At 38.5% G+C, this 11,922-nt stretch overlaps 1 long non-coding RNA gene across 3 annotated transcripts; it reads left to right on the forward strand.

Annotated features, from left to right (window-relative positions):
* Positions 1-8,108: 8,108 nt before the first annotated feature.
* On the forward strand, positions 8,109-11,604 carry LOC113472212. Of its 3 annotated transcripts, none has more exons than XR_003394628.1 (3): positions 8,109-8,742; positions 10,863-10,864; positions 11,594-11,604. It is a non-coding gene; the product is annotated as an uncharacterized LOC113472212 (long non-coding RNA). The 3 variants fall into 3 exon arrangements; XR_003394627.1 differs by having other exon boundaries at positions 8,109-8,718; XR_003394630.1 differs by having other exon boundaries at positions 8,109-8,709.
* Positions 11,605-11,922: the final 318 nt, after the last annotated feature.

The following is an 11,922-nucleotide window of genomic DNA, read 5'->3' on the forward strand; positions in this document are numbered from 1 at the left end:
TTTTGCTCCAAGATAAGGTTCTTTTTCAACCTTTTTATTGAGACCATTTATAGAAATGTGTTACATTAAATGAGGAGTGACCTATCTCAAAACCTCGATTTTTTTATAAGACCATTTTGCTCCAAGATAAATTCTTTTTCAACCTTTTTAGTTTTTACCTTTTTGCTAGATCTATTTTAAAACTGTAGAAAATTCAAGAGCTCTTTCCTCTTATCTCTTATCAGCAACACCAGATACTGATGGCGCTAAATGATGGCCAGGTGACATATTCATTGCTAGATCTATTTTAAAACAGTAGAAAATTCAAGAGCTCTTTCCTCTTATCTCTTATCAGCAACACCAGATACTGATGGCGCTAAATGATGGCCAGGTGACATATTCACAATTCAAGTGAGGATATTAGAGTGTTTTTCTCACTTAATTTTTACATAGGGCCGCGGTGACACTTGATGTATTTTCAATGGGTTTCATACTAATCATGTTCCTATGTAAGTACTTTTGTAAATTTAATACATTGGATAATACACGTACATTAGATACATTAGTTCTTATTGAACACTTGTACAACATCCATTAGGGAGGAGTCCATAGGTTCGTGTTAAAGTGCCATGTTTGTTATTCTCTAAGTGTTTGTTATTCTCAAATTTTTACCCCTGGGTGTACAAAGTTAAGGTAAACAGTTTCTTATTCTTAACCTCTGACTGTGCTAGAAGACTACCCGAAAAGTCTCCGAAGATAATCTGAGGTTAACTTTAAGATGTTTTAACATGAGTCTTTATACTCGGACCTTAAAGGTGTAGGTGCACTTATCGAACAAAATATGTACGTAGGTACCACATGTATTGTAGCTCTACCAATACTACTTGCTACTTGTTCTCATTTTTTGGCACTGCTGTACATTACACCGGCCTGATACGTCTGAGATTGTGTTCGCCAAATGTTTCTTTCCGTCAATTGATTCAAGGTTGTACGTACATTGTATGTTGCTCATACATGTGCGAATGATTATTGCCATTCTCATTATGATTGCCATTATGTTTATTAATGCTCGCCATGTAGACAGGTAATTTATCTAGAGATATGATATGTGGAATGGTTTCATTGACCTGGTGACACATTGTCACATGCTTGAAGTATTCTGTCACATTGTTTTATAAGCGTTCTTCAACTCCGCCAATATAAATATCTTGAATTTTTCACGTACTTTACAGTGAAAGCTATAAGGGTGGTCAATCAACCTCAGTTGTACATTGGTTAATAGCACGGTGAACTTTGGACTTGTAGCAATGATTCGGGATAAACACAGTTAAAATTATTGTCAACAATCCAGTTTCTGCTGCTGATTTTTGATAGATAAGTTTAGCTAAGTATAATGAATTTTTTTCGAACTATAGTCTAAAAAATATGCACTTTATGGACAGACACAGATCTCAATAAGTCTAAAGGATGAGTTTTTCTTAGATCTGAAAAAAAAGTGGTCCCAGTGTTGAGCCTTAAGAAACTCCATTCGAAAGTCAAAACAAGGGAGCAGCATTGAATCCGCGTTACCCTTCCCAAAAATTCTCAACGTGAATTCACAACCTATAAAATCGAAGACGCTCCCAGCCAAGCACAACAAAAGTACCAGCGTAAACGCCAGAGCCATCTACCGAGTCAAACGCAGAACTAATATCCAACAATATCTATAGTTTACACGGAACCAAGTATACATCTATAGAACATATGGCTGTAGATACCTATACCATGTAAATTATGTATAACATTGTAAACAAACATGGTCGTCCTTGTTCTTTGTGGTTGTCATGGTGACGGCTTCACCTTGCCAGCGTCCATAATACATTGTACAACACTGTTGGGCCAATGGAGTGTACCATTGTTATGTATACCTGTATATCTATACCAGATATGTTTATAAAACGTGTTACCTATACGTGCATAGTGCTTGTTCCAGTCGTGGTTTCAATGGTCGCTTTAATCCACAGACCGGGAGTTGAACTGCGTTTCCTGAGAGAGGGAGAGGAAGAGGAAGGGAGGGAGGGAGAGAGAGAGAGAGAGAGGAGACACAGAGAGAGAGAGAGCAGAGACAGAGAGGAAGAGAGAGAGAGGATGAAGAATGGGTGAAAATTGGTGCTTTTTCACAAAGGAAAGGCTGGATGGAGCTTGCCTCTCCCTCCCTCCCACCATATCTCTCTCTCTCTCTTTCTATGTCTCTCCCTCTGCTCTTTAATTTTAACCCTTGTCTAATGTTCTACCCTCAAATTTGTATCAGGTATCAGTTACATGCATAGGATAGGTTTAATATTTGTTTTTATTTCTGAATCATCCCAGAAACCAAGTGGACCCTTAAAAATTTGCATTGACTATTTTTACATACCTACCTTCATTTGCAGTAATGATTTCACTTAGGAATCCTACTCTTCTCCAATTCTGCATAGCTGATTTTTCTCACTCAAGACCAAGTCATCCAACAATATCTATAGTCTACACCGAACCAAGTATACATCTATAGAACATATGGCTGTAGATACCTATACCATGTAAATTATGTATAACATTGTAAACAAACATGGTCGTCCTTGTTCTTTGTGGTTGTCATGGTGACGGCTTCACCTTGCCAGCGTCCATAATACATTGTACAACACTGTTGGGCCAATGGAGTGTACCATTGTTATGTATACCTGTATATTATTATCTATACCAGATATGTTTATAAAACGTGTTACCTATACGTACATAGTGCTTGTTCCAGTCGTGGTTTCAATGGTCGCTTTACAATCCACAGACCGGGAGTTGAACTGCGTTTCCTGAGAGAGGGAGAGGAAGAGGGAGGGAGAGAAAGAGAGGAGAGACAGAGAGGGAGAGAGAGGATGAAGAATGGTGCTTTTGCACAAAGGAAAAGCTGGATGGAGATTTCCTCTCCCTCCCTCCCACCATATCTCTCTCTCTTTCTTTCTATGTCTCTCCCTCTGCTCTTTAATTTTAACCCTTGTCTAATGTTCTACCCTCAAATTGGTATCAGGTATCAGTTACATGCATAGGATAGGTTTAATATTTGTTTTTTATTTCTGAATCATCCCAGAAACCAAGAGGACCCTTGAAATTTTGCATTGACTATTTTTACATACCTACCTTCATTTGCAGTAGGTACCTAATGATTTCACTTAGGAATCCTACTCTTCTCCAATTCTGCATAGCTGTTTTTCAATTGATTTTTCTCACTCAAAACAAATCACCATGAATTTATTGGTAGGTTATAGATGCCCACAAACTACCAACTGTTGGAACCCTTTTAGAACCGGGAAATTTGACACATCCACCAAGTAAGTTATGGTATAATCGTACCCACTGATCTATCGATAAATAGTTGATTATCAATAATTTACACCTGACTTGACATTTAGATAGCCCCATTGCAGTAATGATGTTCTCTACCACCATAATATAATAACTGTGTTTTATTCTGGCAAACGTTTTACATCTCGACTTTATAAGGAATCTATCTGAATACTAAATTGTAATCTCAAAATCAATATTCATAAAATCTCATACCTACTACCAATTAATTTACTTCTAGTAAAGGTCAGGGATTTACAATTTACTTATAAATAGAAAATATAAATAATATGTTTAAATCTATTTAAAAAAAGTATCTACAGTTGATATCACAATGATATTTGCTTCAAAGACATTGTAGACTCTTTTTATCTTCTGGTTAAAATAGTTATTTTCTCATCTTATCTTGCTTCACACGAGTAGTTCTGCATTGGAAATAGGTATTTCAATTTCAACAGGTGTCTTAAAAGTTCAAAGTCAATGTATAGGTAACTGCTAAGATCTTTAGTAACGGGGGTTTTTCCTACAATTTGGCGACAAGATACCCGCCCTCCCAAAGGCCAGCAGCCCACGATTGCCCAATTGGTCACCCAACCGGATACTAACTACGCGCAACGTTGCTTAACTTCGGTGATCCATTGGGAATTGATGCTTTTAACGGATTTTAATTTGCTATTGCGATACAACGTGTTATGCGATGAGTGATAGATATACCAGACCTATCAGAAAATGTTGTTCCTTGTGCTAGACACTCACGCTCAGACAGCCTGACAGACCTCGTTCAGAACCTTTTTTCCGCCACACACGTTCAGACTGTCTGACAGGCTTAGGTCTGTCAGACAGTCTGAGGGTGAGTGGTCGGCCTTAGTTTATTGAGAACGTGAATTCTTTCCTCAATTTCAAATTTATATGTAGGTATCTATGAATCATTTTCCATAGTTCAAGGCCCTCTCTCTCTCTCTCTACAGTTTTTTTCCAACAGTTAGGTACATACATATGTAATATTTATTTCCACGTTGTTCGACTTTGACGTAAAACCTGTCCAAATTTGTGGCTTACAAAAAAGGTCGGTCTGTACATATTTATGTAACTAGTATGTTTTATATTACGTAGATATCTATGCAAAACAATGTAATATCCTAATAAATTATGTTGTTTCATGTCCAAAGTATGCTGAAAATATTCAAATACACCATTACGATTCACAAAACTTATCTGCATGCTAATATCAGAAATAATTGGAGGGCTTGACCACATGATTTCCATGTTTTGGTTTGCTGGATACACAAGTAGGGTGAATGGCCGTTCCTTGGGCATAACGAACCTCGGTTCATTTTTAATAACTATTTTGTGGTGCTACCTAGCGCCCAGCGGGAGTATCGTATAAATCAGTCAAAAACCTGAATCGAACAAGGAACAATGGCTATATGGTCTCAAAAAGGAAAACTAGTTCAAAATGAGGAAGACTTGGCTAAAATTTCATACACAAAAAGCCCGCCACCTAGAGTCTGCAGGGATCAAGGGTCAGAAAGTGATCAAGTGTATTGACCAAGGGTTCGAAAGGGTTCGAAAGGTGAATCCAGCTAATTAAGGCCATAAATTCCCGTAAATATTGGTGTAAATTCCCGCCACACACGTTTCGATAGGCGTAGGCGCAGATCCCTGGTCTATGCAGACCTAGCCTTTTTGGCAGGCTTGTTGTGTGTGATGATTGGAATCTGAAAGTTCAAAGTTCCCCTTTATCAATCTAAGAGGCAAAAAGTGATAAGAGGACCACATTTTAGCTAGAAAAATGTGTAGAAAAGTATCTTACCTGTCCGTTTTTGTCCATTTCGTTGTTGGTGAGTTTGACCTTCTCGAAGGACACGAAAGTGATGACGGCAGCACAGAAGCGGAGGAAAATTTTCCACCAGGAAAGAAAATTTCCTTGAGCGAAGCTGAAGAAGAAATCTATTTTTAAAAAATTCCATAGGCTTTTATGGTATTTTTTTTTTTTAAGAGGTTTGATAAAGGGAACTGTAACTGCTAATGTCTTATCGTCCAGAAATCGAAGAGAGAAGGACGACAGGATAGGAAAAAAACCAGCCGTTCCGAGAATGAACATTATCTGTTCAGGTCGAACCCGCGACCTAGCGCTTACAAGGCAGACGCACTATCACCCAAGCTAACTAAGCTTGGAAAAGGTGCACTGGACATTAGTACTCTACTAGTGTTTCCTAAATCCTGAAATGCTAGAAATATACACAATTCCTTCTCACGTCTAAGTCTATTGGAATAAACCGAGGGAATTCTACAAAACGGGTTGAAAAAAGGGGGAGAAGCTGAAAGGGTTTGAAAGTGAGCCCACAATGGAAGCTTGATTGGAAAGGGTTGTAGCTCGAGGTGGAAAGGGTTTTCCTGTTTTTGTAGAAGCAATCATTGTTTTCTTTTTGTTGTTGTTGTTGTTGTTGTTGTTGTTGTTATTGTTGTTGCTGTTGTCAGGAATTTTCTCGTTAATCCAAAGTGCGTACACAGAATGAATTCAGAGCTTTAATAGCCCCCACGTTACGCCTGGTAAGAGTTTTCCGTTTTCTGGGAATTGTTAAGGGAGATGGAGGAATTCCCATGCTGGTACTGGAAAGTCCATAGGGGTGGGTAAGCTTTCTGAGAAGTGTTCATAGGAGGGAGGTTCTTCCATACAGATATGTATACAGGGTGTTTCAAAGTTTTTACGGCAAATTTCAAGTGATTTATGCTGTCAGCTTAGATTAGAACAAAAGATGACCGATTCAAGTATTCCTGGATTTCCTGGGACTTCAAGTAAGTTTTTTCACTCAACTTCTGAGGCACCCTGTACAAGAATTTGCATACAGGTCCATAGGGGTGGGTAAGCTTTCTGAGAAGTGTTTATAAGAGGGAGGTTCTTCCATACAGATATGTATACAGGGTGTTTCAAAGTTTTTACGGCAAACTTCAAGTGATTTATACTGTCAGCTTAGATTAGAACAAAAAGATGGCCGATTCAAGTATTCCTGGATTTCCTGGGACTTCAAGTAAGTTTTTTCACTCAACTTCTGAGGCACCCTGTACAAGAATTTGTACACACCACTTTAATCTCGATAGGTAGGTAAGTACAAGAGATTAAAAGGAATTTCTCAGCACCCATAATTATACATTACAATTTACACACGGACAGGGCCCATTACAACAGCAACAGCGTACGTAGGAGTATGAAAATCAGGAAAACTAAAAAAAAAAAAAAAAAAAAAAAAAAAAAAAAAAAAAAAAAAAAAATTAAAAAAAACCCTTGTATAATGTTCTACCCTCAAATTTGTATCAGGTACCAGTTACATGCATAGGATAGGTTTAAAATTTGTTTTTATTTCTGAATCATCCCAGAAACCAAGAGGATCCTTGAAATTTTGCATTGACTATTTTTACATACCTACTTACCTTCATTTGCAGTAATGATTTCACTTAGGAATCCTACTCTTCTCCAATCCTGCATAGCTGTTTTTCAATTGATTTTTCTCACTCAAAACAAATCACCATGAATTCATTGGTAGGTAGATGCCCATAAACTACCAACTGTTGGAACCCTTTCAGAAGCGGAAAATTTGACACATCCACCAAGTAAGTCATGGTATAATCGTACTGATCTATCGATAAATAGTTAAATATCAATAATTTACACCTGACTTGACATTTAGATAGCCCCATTGCAGTAATGATGTTCTCTACCAACATAATATAATATCTGTGTTTTATTCTGGCAAACGTTTTACATCTCGACTTCATAAGGAATCTATCTGAATACTAAATTGTAATCTCAAAATCAATATTCATAAAATCTCATACTACCAATTAATTTACTTCTAGAAAAGGTCAGGGATTTACAATTTACTTATAAATAGAAAATATAAATAATATGTGGGTAGGTAATTTATTAAAAAAAAGTATCTACAGTTGATATCACAATGTATAGGTCACTGCCAAGATCTTCAGTAAGGGGGGTTTTTCCTACCATTTGGCGACAAGATACCCGCCCTCCCAAAAGCCAGCAGCCCGCGATTGCCCAATTGGTTACCCATCCGGATACTAACTACGCGCAACGTTGCTTAACTTCAGTGATCCATTGGGAATTGATGCTTTTAACGGATTTGAATTTGCTATTGCGATACAACGTGTTATGCGATGGGTGATAGATATACCAGACCTATCAGAAAATTTTGTTCCTTGTGCTAGCCACTCACGCTCAGACAGCCTGACAGACCTCGTTCAGAACCTTTTTCCGCCGCACACGTTCAGACTGTCTTAGGTCTGTCAGACAGCCTGAGGGTGAGTGGTCGGCCTTAGTTTATTGAGAACGTGAATTCTTTCCTCAATTTCAAATTTATATGTACCTATCTATGAATCATTTTCCATAGTTCAAGGCCCTCTCTCTCTCTCTCTTCCTCTCTCTCTCTCTGCAGTTTTTTTTCCAACAGGTAGGTACATACAGATGTAATATTTATTTCCACGTTGTTCGACTTTGACGTAAAACCTGTCCAAATTTGTGGCTTGCAAAAAAGGTCGGTCTGTACATATTTATGTAACTAGTATGTTTTATATTACGTAGATATCTATGTAAAACAATGTAATATCCTAATAAATTATGTTGTTTCATGTCCAAAGTATGCTGAAAATATTCAAATACACCATTACGATTCACAAAACTTATCTGCATGCTAATATCAGAAATAATTGGAGGGCTTGACCACATGATTTCCATGTTTTGGTTTGCTGGATACACAAGTAGGGTGAATGGCCGTTCCTTGGACATAACGAACCTCGGTTCATTTTTAATAACTATTTTGTGGTGCTACCTAGCGCCCAGCGGGTGATACTAGTCGATGCCATTTGCATTAAAGGCCATCCAGTTGAAATCATCTGTCTCTAAAATCATTGTTTACGTTTTTATTTCGTTGTGAAATTTTGGAGGGTCCATAGTAAATTTTTTCAAGTCGCATTTTTTCCAGTTATTTTCTCAGCGGAAAGAGATAGGTGCCTGAGTGTCATTCAAATTTGAAGAATTAAGGGTGGTAAGTCTTTTCTGCTTATTCTTTTTAATTTAAATCTGTTACAAGCATATTTTTTTTAAAGAAATGTAAAAAATGTGATGGTGTCGTACCATGAATACATTTTACCTGACGTACCTTGAATCGCTCCAAGGTACGTTAGGTTGATAGTGATCATCTCTTTCAGTGTTAAATTTAAATGGAAAATGACAGTCTAGGTCTTCAAAACCGGGTTTAATTTATAGATCTTCCTTTCTGCTACTGTAGAGGTAAAAAAGAATTCAAATTCTATCGAGTTTTTAAAGAATGGTTTAATTTTTCAAAAAATCTGTAGACCAAGGTAATTTTGGTAATTCTCTCACACTTTTATTTTGTCCGTTTTAGCGTGAAATTCACGTTCTATCTGAATAAGAGTGGTTTTAATAAGTACACTACATCTTGGTAAACTACTGGATACCAAAAAAAGAACTTTTCCCATGTTTTCCAAAGAAGTTTCATGAGTTTTTAATGAGAATTTCAGAGTGAACCAAGGTACGTTGGGTTCATTATGTGGAAATGACCAATTTTTTTCAACCCCAACCTCAATAGCTAGTTGGATAAGGCGTTGGACTTGTGACCCGTAGGTCCTTGGTTCGAGTCCCGCCACAGCATAGTGAAATTTAGCACTGTGGGGTTTGACTAGTTGTGACATTACGAAAGTGATAACACAAATATACTAGATAACATTTAACCATTAAAAAAAAAATGTTTCAGATTAAAAAAATGCCTCGCAGTAAGAACGGAATAAAGCGCGCCCCTGTGGACAAAGATGCATTGGGCAATGCTGTCAGAGCAGTCTGTCTGGTGTTAGAAAGTGGGAAGCTTCTCCTCCCTTGCTGCAAAAGGGAGAACACATTTCCCCTCTTCAGGAGGGGTGGTTTTTATGGCAACCCTTCCTATGTTGGGATGAAGGGATGTGGGGTGGCCATGGAATGGAACGGTAGAGGGAGAAGCATTTGGAATTGTGGGGTCTCTTTTATCTACCTTCTGTCCTGTTTCTTTTGATATGTGAGTTTGATCAAGGGTTGAAGGTTGTAGGATTGAAGGTTGAATACGCTGAAGGAATTTCAGCCCTACCTCAAAGCAGTAATTGTCACCTTACCCCAATATTAACCAGGTCACAGTGTCTAACCAGGTCACAGTGACATAAGGCTTAAATAGCCGATGGCCCTTTTTCGTATACCAATACCCTAATAATATTCTGTGATGAGTGGGTACTACCCACTGTGTAGTTTATTTTCTAATATTATTGACCTTATTCCAAATAATTGAAAACATTGAAGCTCATATTATTCTAGAAGGGCCAAACACTGCTAAGACTCTTTTTAGCTAGCTATTTGGGTAAAAGGGCTTTCAAAGTCGAAGGAATAAATAACTACCCCACAGCAGATGGACTTTTTTTACGCTATGCAGAAAAACCTTTGCTTTAAAACTATTATGATTTAGGAATTAGGATCAGGCAAGGTTTTCCCTAGTTTTCCAGTTCGCGTGACATCACGTTATCTTAGCCTGCCGTGTGATTTGGTGATAACGAGAAAAAACCACGAGTGTGTTAGTTGCTAAATTTTGTTGTTGTTTTTGTATGAGTTATGTTTATGTGACATAGTTGAAACAATTTAAATTCTAGAAGAAATACACTCGTACACTGGTATTTTACAGAAAAAGCTAGGTCAATGCCTAGAAATTTTAGGTTTAAGATAAAAAAATAGAGTAGTTTGTATTTGCAGGAATTTTAGTTAAAATTGGTTAAATTTGGTTGCTTGTCTCCCCTCCTTTTCTAAACCTTTGAGGTACCTCACATAAATATAAAGTAAGTAGGTATAGTTATTCCGATTATCCAGGCAGGTATTGTCTAACTCGAAATTTTCTGAACAAGGGATTTTTTTACAATGCCTTGAAAATCGGAGGGAATTTCGTCGTTTTACTTCCCTCAAAAATTGGAATGAAAATCAAAGAATCCGTCAAACGAATTTCCTCGGCATCATCACAGGTATTGTCTAACTCGAAATTTTCTTAACAAGGGATTTTTTTACAATGTCTTGAAAATCGGAGGGAATTTCATCGTCTAACTTCCCTCGAAAAATCGGGATTAAAATCAAAGAATCCGTCAAACTAATTTCCTCAGCATCATCACAATTGTAAACAAAACTGTTTTAAGCTCCATGAATCCAGCTAATTAAGGCCATAAATTCCCGTAAATATTGGTGTAAATTCCCGCCACACACGTTTCGATAAGCGTAGGCGCAGATCCCTGGTCTATGCAGACCGAGCCTTTTTGGCAGGCCTTTTGTCTCACAGGTCCGTCCCAACGTAATGGTCACCTAAGAGGCCTTACCTCGTTAGTCCATCAGGCCTCTCCACCAACTGTGACGGGCTTCATATGTGGAACTTGCGCCAATGTAAGCTATAACAAGTGTAGGCTAAACATCATCAATCGCAAAGGCATTCCTGAAGGAGTGAAGGCCCAGAACTGGAACAAACCTGGAGTTTGTGCCAGGTGTTTTGGTCTAGAGTCTAGGTATGTTCCAGTTCTGGGCCTTCACTCCCTCAGGAATGCCTCTGCGATTGATGTTTAGCCTACAGTGCCTACACCTGTTATACTCGTAGCTTACATTGGCGCAAGTTCCACATATCAAGCCCGTCACAGTTGGTGGAGAGGCCTGATGGACTAAGGAGGTAAGGCCTCTTAGGTGACCATTACGTTGGGACGGACCTGAGACAACAGGCCTGCCAAAAAGGCTAGGTCTGCATAGACCAGGGATCTGCGCCTACGCCTATCGAAACGTGTGTGGCGGGAATTTACACCGATATTTACGGGAATTTATGGCCTTAATGAGCTGGATTCATGGAGCTTAAAACACCTTCCGATCCCTTGGTCAATACACTTGATCACTTTCTGACCCTTGATCCCTGCAGACTCTAGGTGGCGGGCTTTTTGTGTATGAAATTTTAGCCAAGTCTTCCTCGTTTTGAACTAGTTTTCCTTTTTGAGACCATATATCCATTGTTTCTTGTTCGATTCAGGGAGGGGCAATTATTCTTTCAAAGGTGTTCTTCTTCATGTCCTTTGTCCTTGTCATTCTGCATTTTGTCTCAGCTTACTTCACATGAGGAAAAGGAGACATTATTTTTCCCCCAGGTATTGAAGTCTTGCTCAAAACGAACTCTCAAAACAAACGAAGAAGGATCTGAAGAGGTTGGCACACGTACAGAAAAATGGCTTCTACACGCATCCGGTATCATGTACAACACGCGACACGCGTCTCCCATGTAGAAATCGTGAGGGGTGAAATTTTCAGTCAAGGAGGTGGCGCTGTCTGGTGGTAGAAAGCGGGAAGCTTTTCCTCCCTTGCTACAAAAGGGAGAACACATTTCCCCTCTTCATGAGGGGTGGTTTTTATGGCAACCCTTCCCCTGTTGGGACGAAGGGATGTGGGGTGGCTATGGAATGGAATAATGGTAGAGGGAGAAGCATTTGAAATTGTGGGGTCTCTTTTATCTACCTTCTGTCCTG

Source organism: Diaphorina citri, unplaced genomic scaffold (assembly GCF_000475195.1).
Source record: "Diaphorina citri unplaced genomic scaffold, Diaci psyllid genome assembly version 1.1 scaffold72, whole genome shotgun sequence".
In the NCBI taxonomy this organism is placed as follows: domain Eukaryota; kingdom Metazoa; phylum Arthropoda; class Insecta; order Hemiptera; family Psyllidae; genus Diaphorina; species Diaphorina citri.